The sequence below is a fragment of the Metopolophium dirhodum genome, chromosome 3, assembly GCF_019925205.1.
Source record: "Metopolophium dirhodum isolate CAU chromosome 3, ASM1992520v1, whole genome shotgun sequence".
Lineage (NCBI taxonomy): Eukaryota > Metazoa > Arthropoda > Insecta > Hemiptera > Aphididae > Metopolophium > Metopolophium dirhodum.
In genome coordinates, this window is record NC_083562.1 from 17182130 (window position 1) to 17193879 (window position 11750).

The following is an 11750-nucleotide window of genomic DNA, read 5'->3' on the forward strand; positions in this document are numbered from 1 at the left end:
GTTGTAGTTAAATTAAACTATAATATAGGTATGTGGAATAACAGTACCCAACCTTCTATTATAATTTGTTATGAATATAATATTTTAAGTAATAACTCAAATTTAGCACTTTTACGGTACTTAATACATTTTCCTAATATTTTAACAGAAATTATGGAGCTAAAAATATAGAAATACCTATATTATGTCACGGTCCATAGTTGATAGTTTTGTTTCATTTATAATAATAAAGCGTTTTAATATATATAGGGGAGATCCCTATTATTACAACACCGTTACCAATATGCGTTTTTTTCTGGTTAGTTAATATTTTAATTGCATGTTTTCATGATTTCTTCGTATTTATGCTTATTTTCTTAAAATGTTTTTATATTTTCGGTTCATCTGTTACCTACCTACCTTTTTGTAAACCAATTTGAATTATTATTTATTAATTTAAAAAAAATTTAATAAAAACGTTTTCATTCAGTATTTTTTTGAATATTTTATTATTTTTAATATTTTTGAATATTTCAGTGCATATATTTGCCTGTTTTTAGTGCATACATGCAGGCAAATATTTAACACTTAAGAGAATGTCAGATTTTTAGCGCACCATTTATTTCTCTCTCCGACCCACGCACAATCATTTTAGTGTTTTCTTAATCGTACATTTGGTATGCTACGCGTGGGTCAAAGATGGAAAACAAATAGTGCGCTGACATCCCAACCAGCAACAAGTTTACACGAGTGAGCTGGGTATGGCTCCATCATAGATAATAAAGATATGGATAGGACATAATGGTCTTATCAGCGGTCTTCGTACTTCGAGGTGAACAATTGAGGCCAAATAAAGTATACTCATATCGAGTATCGACTATCAATATAAAGGAGCCTCAATTGCCTTCCCCTCCGGGAACGCCGCCTCAAATGTATTTAACATAGGCGTGGACTATCCATGGTGTCAAAAATCAGAGGATCAACTTGATAATCAAACACTTAAGTTCGGCAACCTAGCTGCAGCAACTCAGGATCTTTTTATTCAAAGTGTCCTAATGAGTCATAAGAAGGTTAGTTAGGTAAACCTATGGTTAGTTGAAGCTAGTGGCCTTTGCAATTCAAGATCTTTTCCTACGTATTCGGCATTGTTAACATAACTATTCTACCTTTACACTTTTTCTTCCCCCGTCTCTCACAGCTATATACAGATTCAGTCTTCTCGCCCCTCATTTCCCACCTAAATTAACTAACTTCTATAGCCACTCTCACTATCTCTTATCATACAGTGACCCAACCCCCTAAACCTATTCTCTCTTGTTTTCACTACAATATGTACACTAACCTACACTACCCTTAATTAATTAATTTCTTATTCTATCCTCTTTTGTACCTTAACACCTAACTTATTATTCTCATATCTGCTACCCTCACTCCACTTACCTACCCTAACCTTACATTTCTTTTTCATCTTTCCCTTTCATACACCAAACATTCTGAAATCCTGTGACCCATTTCCTTATCTTCGCCATATTACACACTACCTAATTCCTATTCACCCAGTCTCTAGTTACCTACAAGTAATCGTACTTGATTATCGGTGAAAATATTTAAATATCATTGAGCGAATTCCCTACTCGAAAGAATTACTTAAAAAAATATCATACCTCCCAATTTTCTAATTTTTAACACGACTTTATTGATAGCCGGAATAGTGTTATACCAGTATAATTACAATACAAATATTGAAAAATTTCGGGCAATACATCCTTTGATCAATTAACAATAATAAAAAAAAAACCTACTGAGATATAAGAAAATATATTCCCCGTGACGGAATCAAAATCTGCTACGAAACTTAGTCTTCGAAGCACTGAAACGTTCACACATTTCAATCTGCTTATGATATAATATTATTCCCAGTTTGAAAATTTTCACTGACGAATACCATTACTGAAATAACACGCATCTTATGCAGTAAAATGTTCTACAATATTCTAATGACCTATGCGTTACAGTCTACAGATATTATATAAACCTACCAATAAATACCTAATATTAATTTTTATTACACAGAGTTTGTATTTTTAAATGTTGTATTCAAGGATTTATTAGTTTTATTTTTATACCTAACAAAAATTACAATTATTCACAAGTCAGTTATCAACTAGAACTCGACTACGAGTAACACAGCGTTTGGATTGTTCGGACTAGGTACTTGTCCAATACTCGACTACCAGAATTTAAATTAATGAATGTGATATACCTAGGTAACCTATCAATCGATTCTAAAACAGAAACTTAACCTAGGTACAAATAATATCATAATATCAAATAGTGAAATGTGAAAATTTGAAGAAAATTTCCTATAGGTATATCCCGTAAAACCCCCAAAATAAAACGTACGTTTGAGGTGTTCTCTTAAAACCCAAATGTTTAATACCCGTATCCCGTATGCGTAGAAAATGTATGTTTCACATTTAACGAAAACTAAAACTATCGTGACGGAACGGAATTACAAAGAACGTATAAGACAAAAATAATCGTCACCAAGTGGTAGGTATAATCTGCTATGTACTTATAAATCATATTAAATAACATTAATCATTATGTACCTATTTTCTTATTTTATTAGGTAGGTATAAAAACCTACCTTATTCCTACTTATAAAAGCATTGCCTAATCATTGATTTCAAATTTTAAAAATTATTCTACTATAACAATAAATTAACAGTTGTAGGCAAAGTATTATAATTTAAGGTATTTTTCATAATATCCTTATTTTTGTACACCTATAACAACTGGATTTTAAAAACTACTCTACGCCTAGCGGGTATATAAGTTTGTCTGACATTGTCTGACAATAAATATTTATATTAGGTCTACCGCGTCAACAGAGTAGTAGGACAAAACTTACGTAATTATTTATTCTTCCGGCGAAACGCGTTCCCTTTGAGTGTATAATATTGGTAGTGTCAGAGCTGTGCGTCTCCGCCAAGCAAAATGCAGCGCGCGTCTTCATATCTCCGATCCAAAAGTTCAGTCTGGAAGTATTGAGATTAATGACATTTATAAAAATAGGCACCTAGCTTAATAACCAGAATGGAACGAAATATGTGAGTACGTATTGGAATCGCTGTTCGTCTCAAACGATTGTCATTTGCACTCCTTAGAGTGGTGCGCCCCTTAGGTTAAGAGCCCTTGAAATAGTGCATATTAAAAAATCAGCCATATCCTCCCCCCCCACCCCTTGACCAAATCATTTGATTCATTTAGCTACTTTTTGAATTAAGAACGATACATTGAACGTACAAAACTGTACCTACCTACATAATAGTTATCAACCTATAACCCATCAATAATATTATATTTTTTATTGTGTACACTAATCGATTGGTATATACAAAAAAACGTTAAGTTATAAATAGGACGTGGATTTAAATGCATTAAAAATAAGAAAAATGCCTTAAAAATACGATTTAATGCATTTATATTACAAAGCTTAATAAAATGGACAGAAAAATTAAGAGTCCAATTTAAACGAATATAAAATAGAATTTAGATAAGACGTGTATAGGTAGTGTATTCATTATATTTTGAGTTTCATTATAGCACATCAGTCAATCAGATGCTATTTAATATTTTAAAATAAAAATATTCGACAGTAATTCCATATTGGCAAGTGTTGTTTTCTATAACTGAAGACTGAAGTTATCGTATCGAACATAATGGGTACGTAAAAAAATAGAAATATAAGAAAAAAAATTACCTTTATCCTATAAAAATGTTCTAATTTCATTTTTCAATTCGTTGATAATATATGAAACAAATTCTTTGCTTGGAAAGCAATGTTTTAGAAAATTTAGAAAATGTAGTTTATATTTAAATATTATAAATAATAATTTCTGATGCATTGATGCTGAAGAGTAAGGGGGTGGACAATCAGCCGAACCGAAATCTAACATCTTAAACACTTAATATAAACAATTTTTCATACACGCGTCATGGTATGAAAATAAAAAAAATATTTATAATTCATATTTATACCGATTTTCTACCGAAAAAATAAATTACTTTAATCTCAATATTATTGATTAGTTAACGATATCTTTGCTCAGAATCGTTTTTCGTTTGTTCGTTTTGTATTTTAATAATTTATACGTGGATATATTATTATTACTAATAATTATAGTAGTTGTGTTTGTTTTATTTCATTAATTTATTTAGTACTATACCAATAAATTATATATTAATTAATAATTTTTAAAACATTGTGTTCAAAAAAATAAAAAAAAATGTGATTTTAATTAGAGTCTTGTAATGTACCTACCTATATTTAAAAAATAAATAAATATAATAATAACTGTTGAACTTTTAGGGACATAATAGGTAACACATTCGTGTATGTAGTATTACACTATTTATATACCTATACGAGTATATGAGTAGGTATATTATTCATAAGTGCGCACACGTCAGGATAGGCAGTTGACCATTCCGTGAATATACTTTTATGTCATTATGTGTACATGGTTATACATCCCTAATCCCTATGATATAGAATATAGATATTAGGTGAACAATAGAAGTTAAGTATGTGACACTAAATTAATAGTTACCTATAACTTATAACGTATTGTATTTGGAAAAAAAATTACCAGTTATTAATTAAAATTCTATCTTATGACTATTATCAGTTATAAGTCATAACATATATTTCTATAAATGAAACCAAAATATTTATACATTTATATTAAGTACCCTGTATAGAGGTATGCACCTATTAATTATAATTATTCTACAAACAGCTAGGGACTGGAAAAACGACGACGACGTTTATATCTCGCGTATTTTATACATTTCTAGTCCGGAACTAAAATATGCGCCTACAACACTTGGATAGCACATTTTTCGTGACATTAAATATTTGTTTTAAGTCTTAAAAGTAAAATTAAGCCCCAAAAGAATATAAAAACAAACTTACTTTAATTATCGATTCCTTCGGCGGAATCCGTGTCGTGTGTGAACTGCGACGCCCATGAGGAAACGCTCCAGAATACAGCCAGAACTTGGAATATTGTGATTTATGAAAAATAAAATTATACGAAACGCAGTAAGATTTTTGCTCATATCTTCTTTGCTTATTGAAATTTTAGAATTTTTAATAGACTGTGTCTTCTGCAACGACTTTGAGATTTGCCATAGATTAAATAAATGATAGATGTTATACTAGGTACGTCAATATGATGAATCCACGGATATAATATAATGCAACTTTTTATATCAAAGAGTTCTGTGTTAAGGAACAATTTGTTCATTGAAATTTGATATGACAATAAACCAAAATAGTTTATAATTTTGAATTTGAATTATAATAATATGATATAGGTATTATTTAAATTATTATTTTCGTTTATCAATTTAATTATTGTTTAAGGTGGTGAATAGATATCAGAAGCACAAGAATATTTTTATAAGAACATATTGTATTTTATAAATTATTAAATAAAAATGTAATTACTGGATTTTAGAGTGAACATAAAGCCATAAACGTATACAGTAAATTCATCAAATACTATAATACCAACTATATTTTTACTAATTTTAAACTATATTTAGGTATTTAGTAAATAATAATAGGTATACGAAATTGTGTTTTCGAAGAGCAATTTATTGTTTGTATTAATACCTACACCATAATAGGGAACTAAAATGTTGTAAATTATGTACTAATGTATTTTTAGTGTTTTAAGGCTGCTGTAAGATCAATTTATGAGAATCCTTGCATTAAATTGTTAGGATTATTTGATATGAATAATTATTTTATTACATATAGGTTTATTACATATAGGTAAGTGGATCAGAAACTATATTTACACTGAATGTTAATAGTAAAAAGCTAATAAAATAATATCTATTATTTGTATTTATTTGTTAATAATAATTAAGACTTAAATATTAGCAGTAATCTTGTTCCTTTCACAAAATGTTTTTTAATTATTTTTAATTTAATTTACATTTATCCCAAAGTGATCTCTGAATAATCATTCAATGATGAATTTAATAGTTACATTATCGGTTACATTAATTGGATTATAAATTAAAATAAACTACAGTTTCCAGCTTCTACTACAACATTATTTTATATTTTATTTTATGTTTTTAATTTTTTAAATGCAGTCTGCACCTTGAAATTAATAATTATAGTAAAATATATAATTGCAAGACATTTAATACCTATATCTATAGCCATCTAGGGTATAAACTACACTAAAAAAGGTGTAAGTATGCTAATAAAATATATGAGGTGTATAATGTATTTATGTATATAAAAATATAAAATATAAAGATTAATAATATTATATTGTTTTAAATACTTCGCGCAAACCTAAGGTGATACCCGGCGTATAGTATAACATGCAAAAAGGTGCGTATTAAACTTGGCGTGGTGAAACGAAGACGGTCTCGCGTATTTTATACATTGGGCTATTGGGATTAAACTATTTAAACTTATAAATGCTTCTACGTCATCTAGTTAACAGATTGTCCCTGGCAATAAATATTTAATTTAAGTCTAAAAAGTAAATGTAAAATAGTAGGTAATAATATGAAAACAAACTTACTCGTAAACATCTACTCTTCCGGTGAAACGTAGCTAGAGTGCCGCCATCGCCGAAGAAACAGCTATCTTCATCCATCTTTATCTAATCATCTCACTCCGATGAGCTGAAACTTGAAAGTATCGAAATATTTTATGAAAATAACCTGATCAAACGAAATTTGCGAATTTATAATAATTTATAATACAATAGTATTGCTGAAATTATTAGAATTGTTAACCGTCGCCGACGAATTTCGACAATTGACGATTGCCATAGATATCATAAAATATATTATTTACTATGATAAATCCAAAGAACTTATATATTATTATATAAGTACTCAGTAAACCTATACGGTATATTTATAAATCGTATGTTTTTTTACAGAAATCTTTGTGATCTGCAATGCACCTATTCTGGTTTTCTTTTTCAATTATAGTTCGCATGCCAAATTTAACTATACAAACTGGTCCGCAAGTTTATAGACATTCTAATACATTCTCCCGCCAGTGCCAATAGACAAAGTGTTTGAGAAGTTATATTTTTTTGGTACCTAATTAATTTACAATATGAATTATTATAAGTTACCTATGTAGGTACTTGTCCAAAACTCGACTACTTGCAAATCATTGGTTTTTATGGTATAGCATTACGAAGTTCACGATTTTCGGTGTTTTACACACCTGTACAACGCTTAAAGTTTACCAAGCTTAATTACATACTTATATTACAAATTAATTTTTTTTTTAATCTAGGTAAATCAACGTTTTAAAATTGATGATGCAAAAATAATTCTGACACCCACCCATGGTGGTTTTACATAACAAGTCGAGGGATGTTTTTGATTTTAATTGTTCGAGCAAGCGCAGTGTGGTACACCGGGTACATATGAAAATACCAAAAATTTCAATTAGTTATAATACATATAACTTAAAAATAAGACTGACCGCCAAGTTCAGACTTCCCTGTCGTTTTCAGTTAAAAACTAATGATTTCCGGCAATTATTTTTTGCAATATCGTTCTTAATTCGTTGTTAATTGTAATATATACATATGCCTATTTTAAAAATATTATTCGTGGGTAATTGAAACGTCTAAAATATATTATCATATACAAATACGATAATAAACAAATAATAATAATTCAACTACGGTAATAATAATATTTAATAATATCAATATAAATATAGAATACAATATCCTAGGCTGACAAATCGTCTCCACTTAAAATCGTTTTTCGTATACTATGATATTATATCATTGAATTCAAATTTAACACAATCCATAACAGTCACCCACTTGTAACCTACTGTTCAGCAGAGTCACTTCCAATTTTTTTTTTAGATTCTGAGGGAAGCGATGAATGTATTGATTTTACAATGATGTGTGTTTTTTTTTTTATTTTTTTTTGTGTCTGTCATCACCTTTTAGGACAGTAAAAGTGCTTGAATTTTCTTTAACAGTAACTTTTCTGATAGGAAAGTGAATCTAGTTGGTACTATGGGGGATCAAAAGTAAAATTTTCCCAGTAGTTTTCAAAAGCGACGTGAAAAACAAAGGAAAAACGGGAATTTTTTACGCAAAGTCCGTTTTCGAGAAAATCATTGGTTTTGGGTGCAACTCTAAAACAAATGACCGTAGGTACATTAAATTTTGACTGAATGCTTATATTAGCATTTTCTATACACCATGACATTTTCAAATATTTTGACTTATTTTGAGCTATTTACGGACATTTTCAGTTTCCATTTTATTTTAGTTTTTTTTTCTATAAATATCAATAAAATGTTATTTGTTGGTTAAAAAAGCTTGAAAATTTAAAAGAAGGTTCCTAGGTTATTGTTTCAAAGGCAGATGAAAAAAATTAAAAATCCTTAGTCACGGTTTTTATTTATAAGCATTTAAAGTTCAAATATTGACAAAATACTGAAAAATCACGAAAATTATCAAATTATTTTGAGTTCTAAGATTCGAAAATGTAATACAAGATTATCCATAAGTATAGGAATATTTAATATATGTATATATTTTAAGTTTAACGTAAAAAACTATTAATTATATAATTATAATTTATAATTCACATTTATCATTCATCTAATAATTATCAAATCACGTTCTAAAAAAGTGAATAATTATTTTTATAATGTAAGTATATTATTATTTGTATATTTTACTACATTACTTGTTTATAATAAAGCGTAGTTTTCTTTTAGGTGCATAACTTAATATTGGTAAATTAATTAATACATTTTGACCGCTTTTAAGTTTTAAACAAACAATAAAATTCTTCATAATCATATGGAAGATAATTGGTTTACTAAACTTTTGTTGTACAATGGAAACGGAATCTGGATTAATACATCGAGACATGAGCTCAACGTATAATTTATTTTTAGAAATGTTACGGATATTTGTATATTTAATTTGTAGTTATCATATGGTGTACAATATGGGAGAAAATTACATAATAATAAACTTCAATATACTTAAATATTGGTGTATCATCATACGTGCAAGAATGTCGGAGACACGGAGTATGAACGATTATCTTACTACTACCTAGTACCTACCTATTAGTTAAATAAATATACCACTATAATAGCCACTAGGTATTTATAAATGTATTATGTCAGTTAAGCATTAATAATAATATAAAAAGTATTCAAGTATTTGAAACCTTAAAATCTAATAAAAAAAAAAACAAATAATAATAATATTTGGTTTCAGATTAATCAACGGTATCATCGAGTTCGACCGGAAATTGTTTTTATTTCATTCATTACTGGTTGCTGAATTGCCTACATTGAGTAAAACTTTTTGGATTGCTTTTGTAGCCATATTTTCTATTTATTTTATAGTACGTCAATTATATTTAATACTTAATGATGGTATGTTCATTTTGCAAGTTTATTGTTTTATTCACCAGACATAATTATTTTTATAGTAATGGCCACATCATATTTTCATCTCATTAATTTGGGACGTAGGTTTTGTATTTTGAATAGACTGTGGAAACTCTTACCACCTGGAATAGTAGCTTTGCAAGGGGGATGGAGTAGCTCTGAAATAACAGTGTTAGTGGAATGTATACGATTATCGCATGTTGAACTTTTTGGACTGCTTAGGTTGTTGAGTTTGGGTTATGGTCCAGTGACCCGATTTCTCAAATTTTCGTGAATTTAACAAATTTCTTAAAAAATCTAAATTTAAACATTTTAAACGCTTATAATAAAAATTGTTATTATATATTTTCAAAATTTTTAATCTCTGTTAGACTAATTTGTGATAAACTTTATATTAAATTTTCAAGTTTTTTTTACTCACAAACAAAAATGTATCATACATTTGTCTTATAAAAACCAAAAAAAAATTGGAATCAAAAATTTGGATTGTTTAAAAATGGCTCAAAAAGAGACAAAATATCTTGAAAATGTCATCATGTTTTTAAAATGCATAATATTAAACATTTGTTGAAAATGTCAAGTCTCTATGGTTATTCGTTTTTTAATCACAAAAATATTCATATTTTGAGAATTGTTTCTACCATAATATAAGTGTTCAGACAAAACAACTCATTATAATACTGACATCACTTATAAGTTATACTTGTTGTAAAAATACATATTTACAGATCGTATAACAAATATTGGAATACAATAAAAAAAAAAATGACGATCATATTATAATAATATCATTGATTATAAATACTAGTATTTATAATCAATGATAATATGTATTACATTATTTTACTTTAAATGCACTAATAAATTATACTCCTATGTTTGTTAAATACCTATAATAATAGAATATATTATATTATAATGATAATACTTACAGAAAGGGGGCCAATATAGGCAATTATTTTATGTACGGTTCCGAAATATTCCTTCCTGCGAAGCAGTGGCGGATTAACCTTCTCAGCGCCCTGAGGCACGCTCAGTGTTTACCACCCCCCTTTTTCTAATACTATCCAAAGATCGTAATTTTAATGGGCTAACATCGAAGAGTGATGGGTAATTGGGTATAGCCGTCCCGGGAGTGAGAAATGGTTCAAAGGTATTATGGTTGAATAATTATTAATTAACACTTTAATTTAAATATTGTATTACATATAATCTTACAAGTTACAATATATAAATAAATAGTACGAATGATTTAATGCAGTTCTTTTCGAGCTTTTAATTGGGAAAAATCTTTTAGCAAGTGGTCAAAGTCTAGTTCGTTTGTGATGCGGTTCTTAATACACAGTATGGACAAAGCGTTGAGTTTTTCTTCCAATAAATTAATTTTTATTTTTTTAAGCGCGGAAAATTACCTTTCAGTGGTGCAGTTGGATACTGCCATGGAAAGAAACAGATAGGTATACCCTTTGGCCTTTAGTAATAAAAATTAAAAGTATACAGTAAGTTGAATCTCAATTTGACAAATATTATACTGAAATTAAATTATATTATATTATAAATGAGTTAATATTTTTAAAATTAATCGTTTTCCTGTTTATGAATCTTAACATCTTAAATGATTTTTTAACTAAAGTATTAATATGTAATTATATACTACAATTATCAATTTTATAATAAAAGTCATAACTAATAACATTATCTAGACGAAAAAAAGTAATAGGTAACACCGCAATTATTTATTTAGTGGGAGGTACAGGGGCGTAATTAAGGGGTGGATGAGGGGGATAGATCCCCCCCCCCAGAGCCTTCATAATATTATATATTATAATATACTCACCAATATACTTGAAAATTTAATATTTTGTGTGTAAAAAAATGTATATACCCCCCAGGACAAATTCCTAATATTACGCCATTGGGGAGGTAATTTCGACGACTATTATACAAGTAACAAATTTTTTTAGATTTTACTGTAAAATTAGAGTATCATTTAATAGTCAATCATATTATATAGCATTATAGCCCTCCCCAAAAATTATTTCTATATACGCCACTGGAGTGAATTGACTTATTATAAAATTTAAAGTTAAGATTATCATCTAAGCAATAGCATAAGGTTTTATATTCTATTTTAATTTTAAAGCGAGTTATGAGTATATTTATTATTTTATGATGTACAATTATATATAAGTATTTGCTTTGGAGATTTTGGATTTTATTCAACAGTAAAGTTGGATATAGCTTTGGGGATTTATTTCCGGGTAATTTT

At 28.1% G+C, this 11750-nt stretch overlaps 1 long non-coding RNA gene and 1 pseudogene across 1 annotated transcript in view; one reads left to right on the plus strand and one right to left on the minus strand.

Moving 5' to 3' along the window:
- LOC132942203 (uncharacterized) overlaps positions 1 to 10967 on the minus strand; it is a 41616-nt gene extending 30649 nt beyond the window's left edge. Inside the window, exons 1-4 of the long non-coding RNA XR_009664234.1 lie at positions 10414 to 10967; positions 6600 to 6708; positions 4961 to 5044; positions 2894 to 3020 (exon numbers count right to left, since the gene is read on the minus strand). This is a non-coding gene — a long non-coding RNA (uncharacterized LOC132942203). The remainder of the gene's footprint in view (positions 1 to 2893; positions 3021 to 4960; positions 5045 to 6599; positions 6709 to 10413) is intronic.
- Positions 8845 to 9755, plus strand: LOC132942088 (uncharacterized; annotated as a pseudogene).
- Positions 10968 to 11750: the final 783 nt, after the last annotated feature.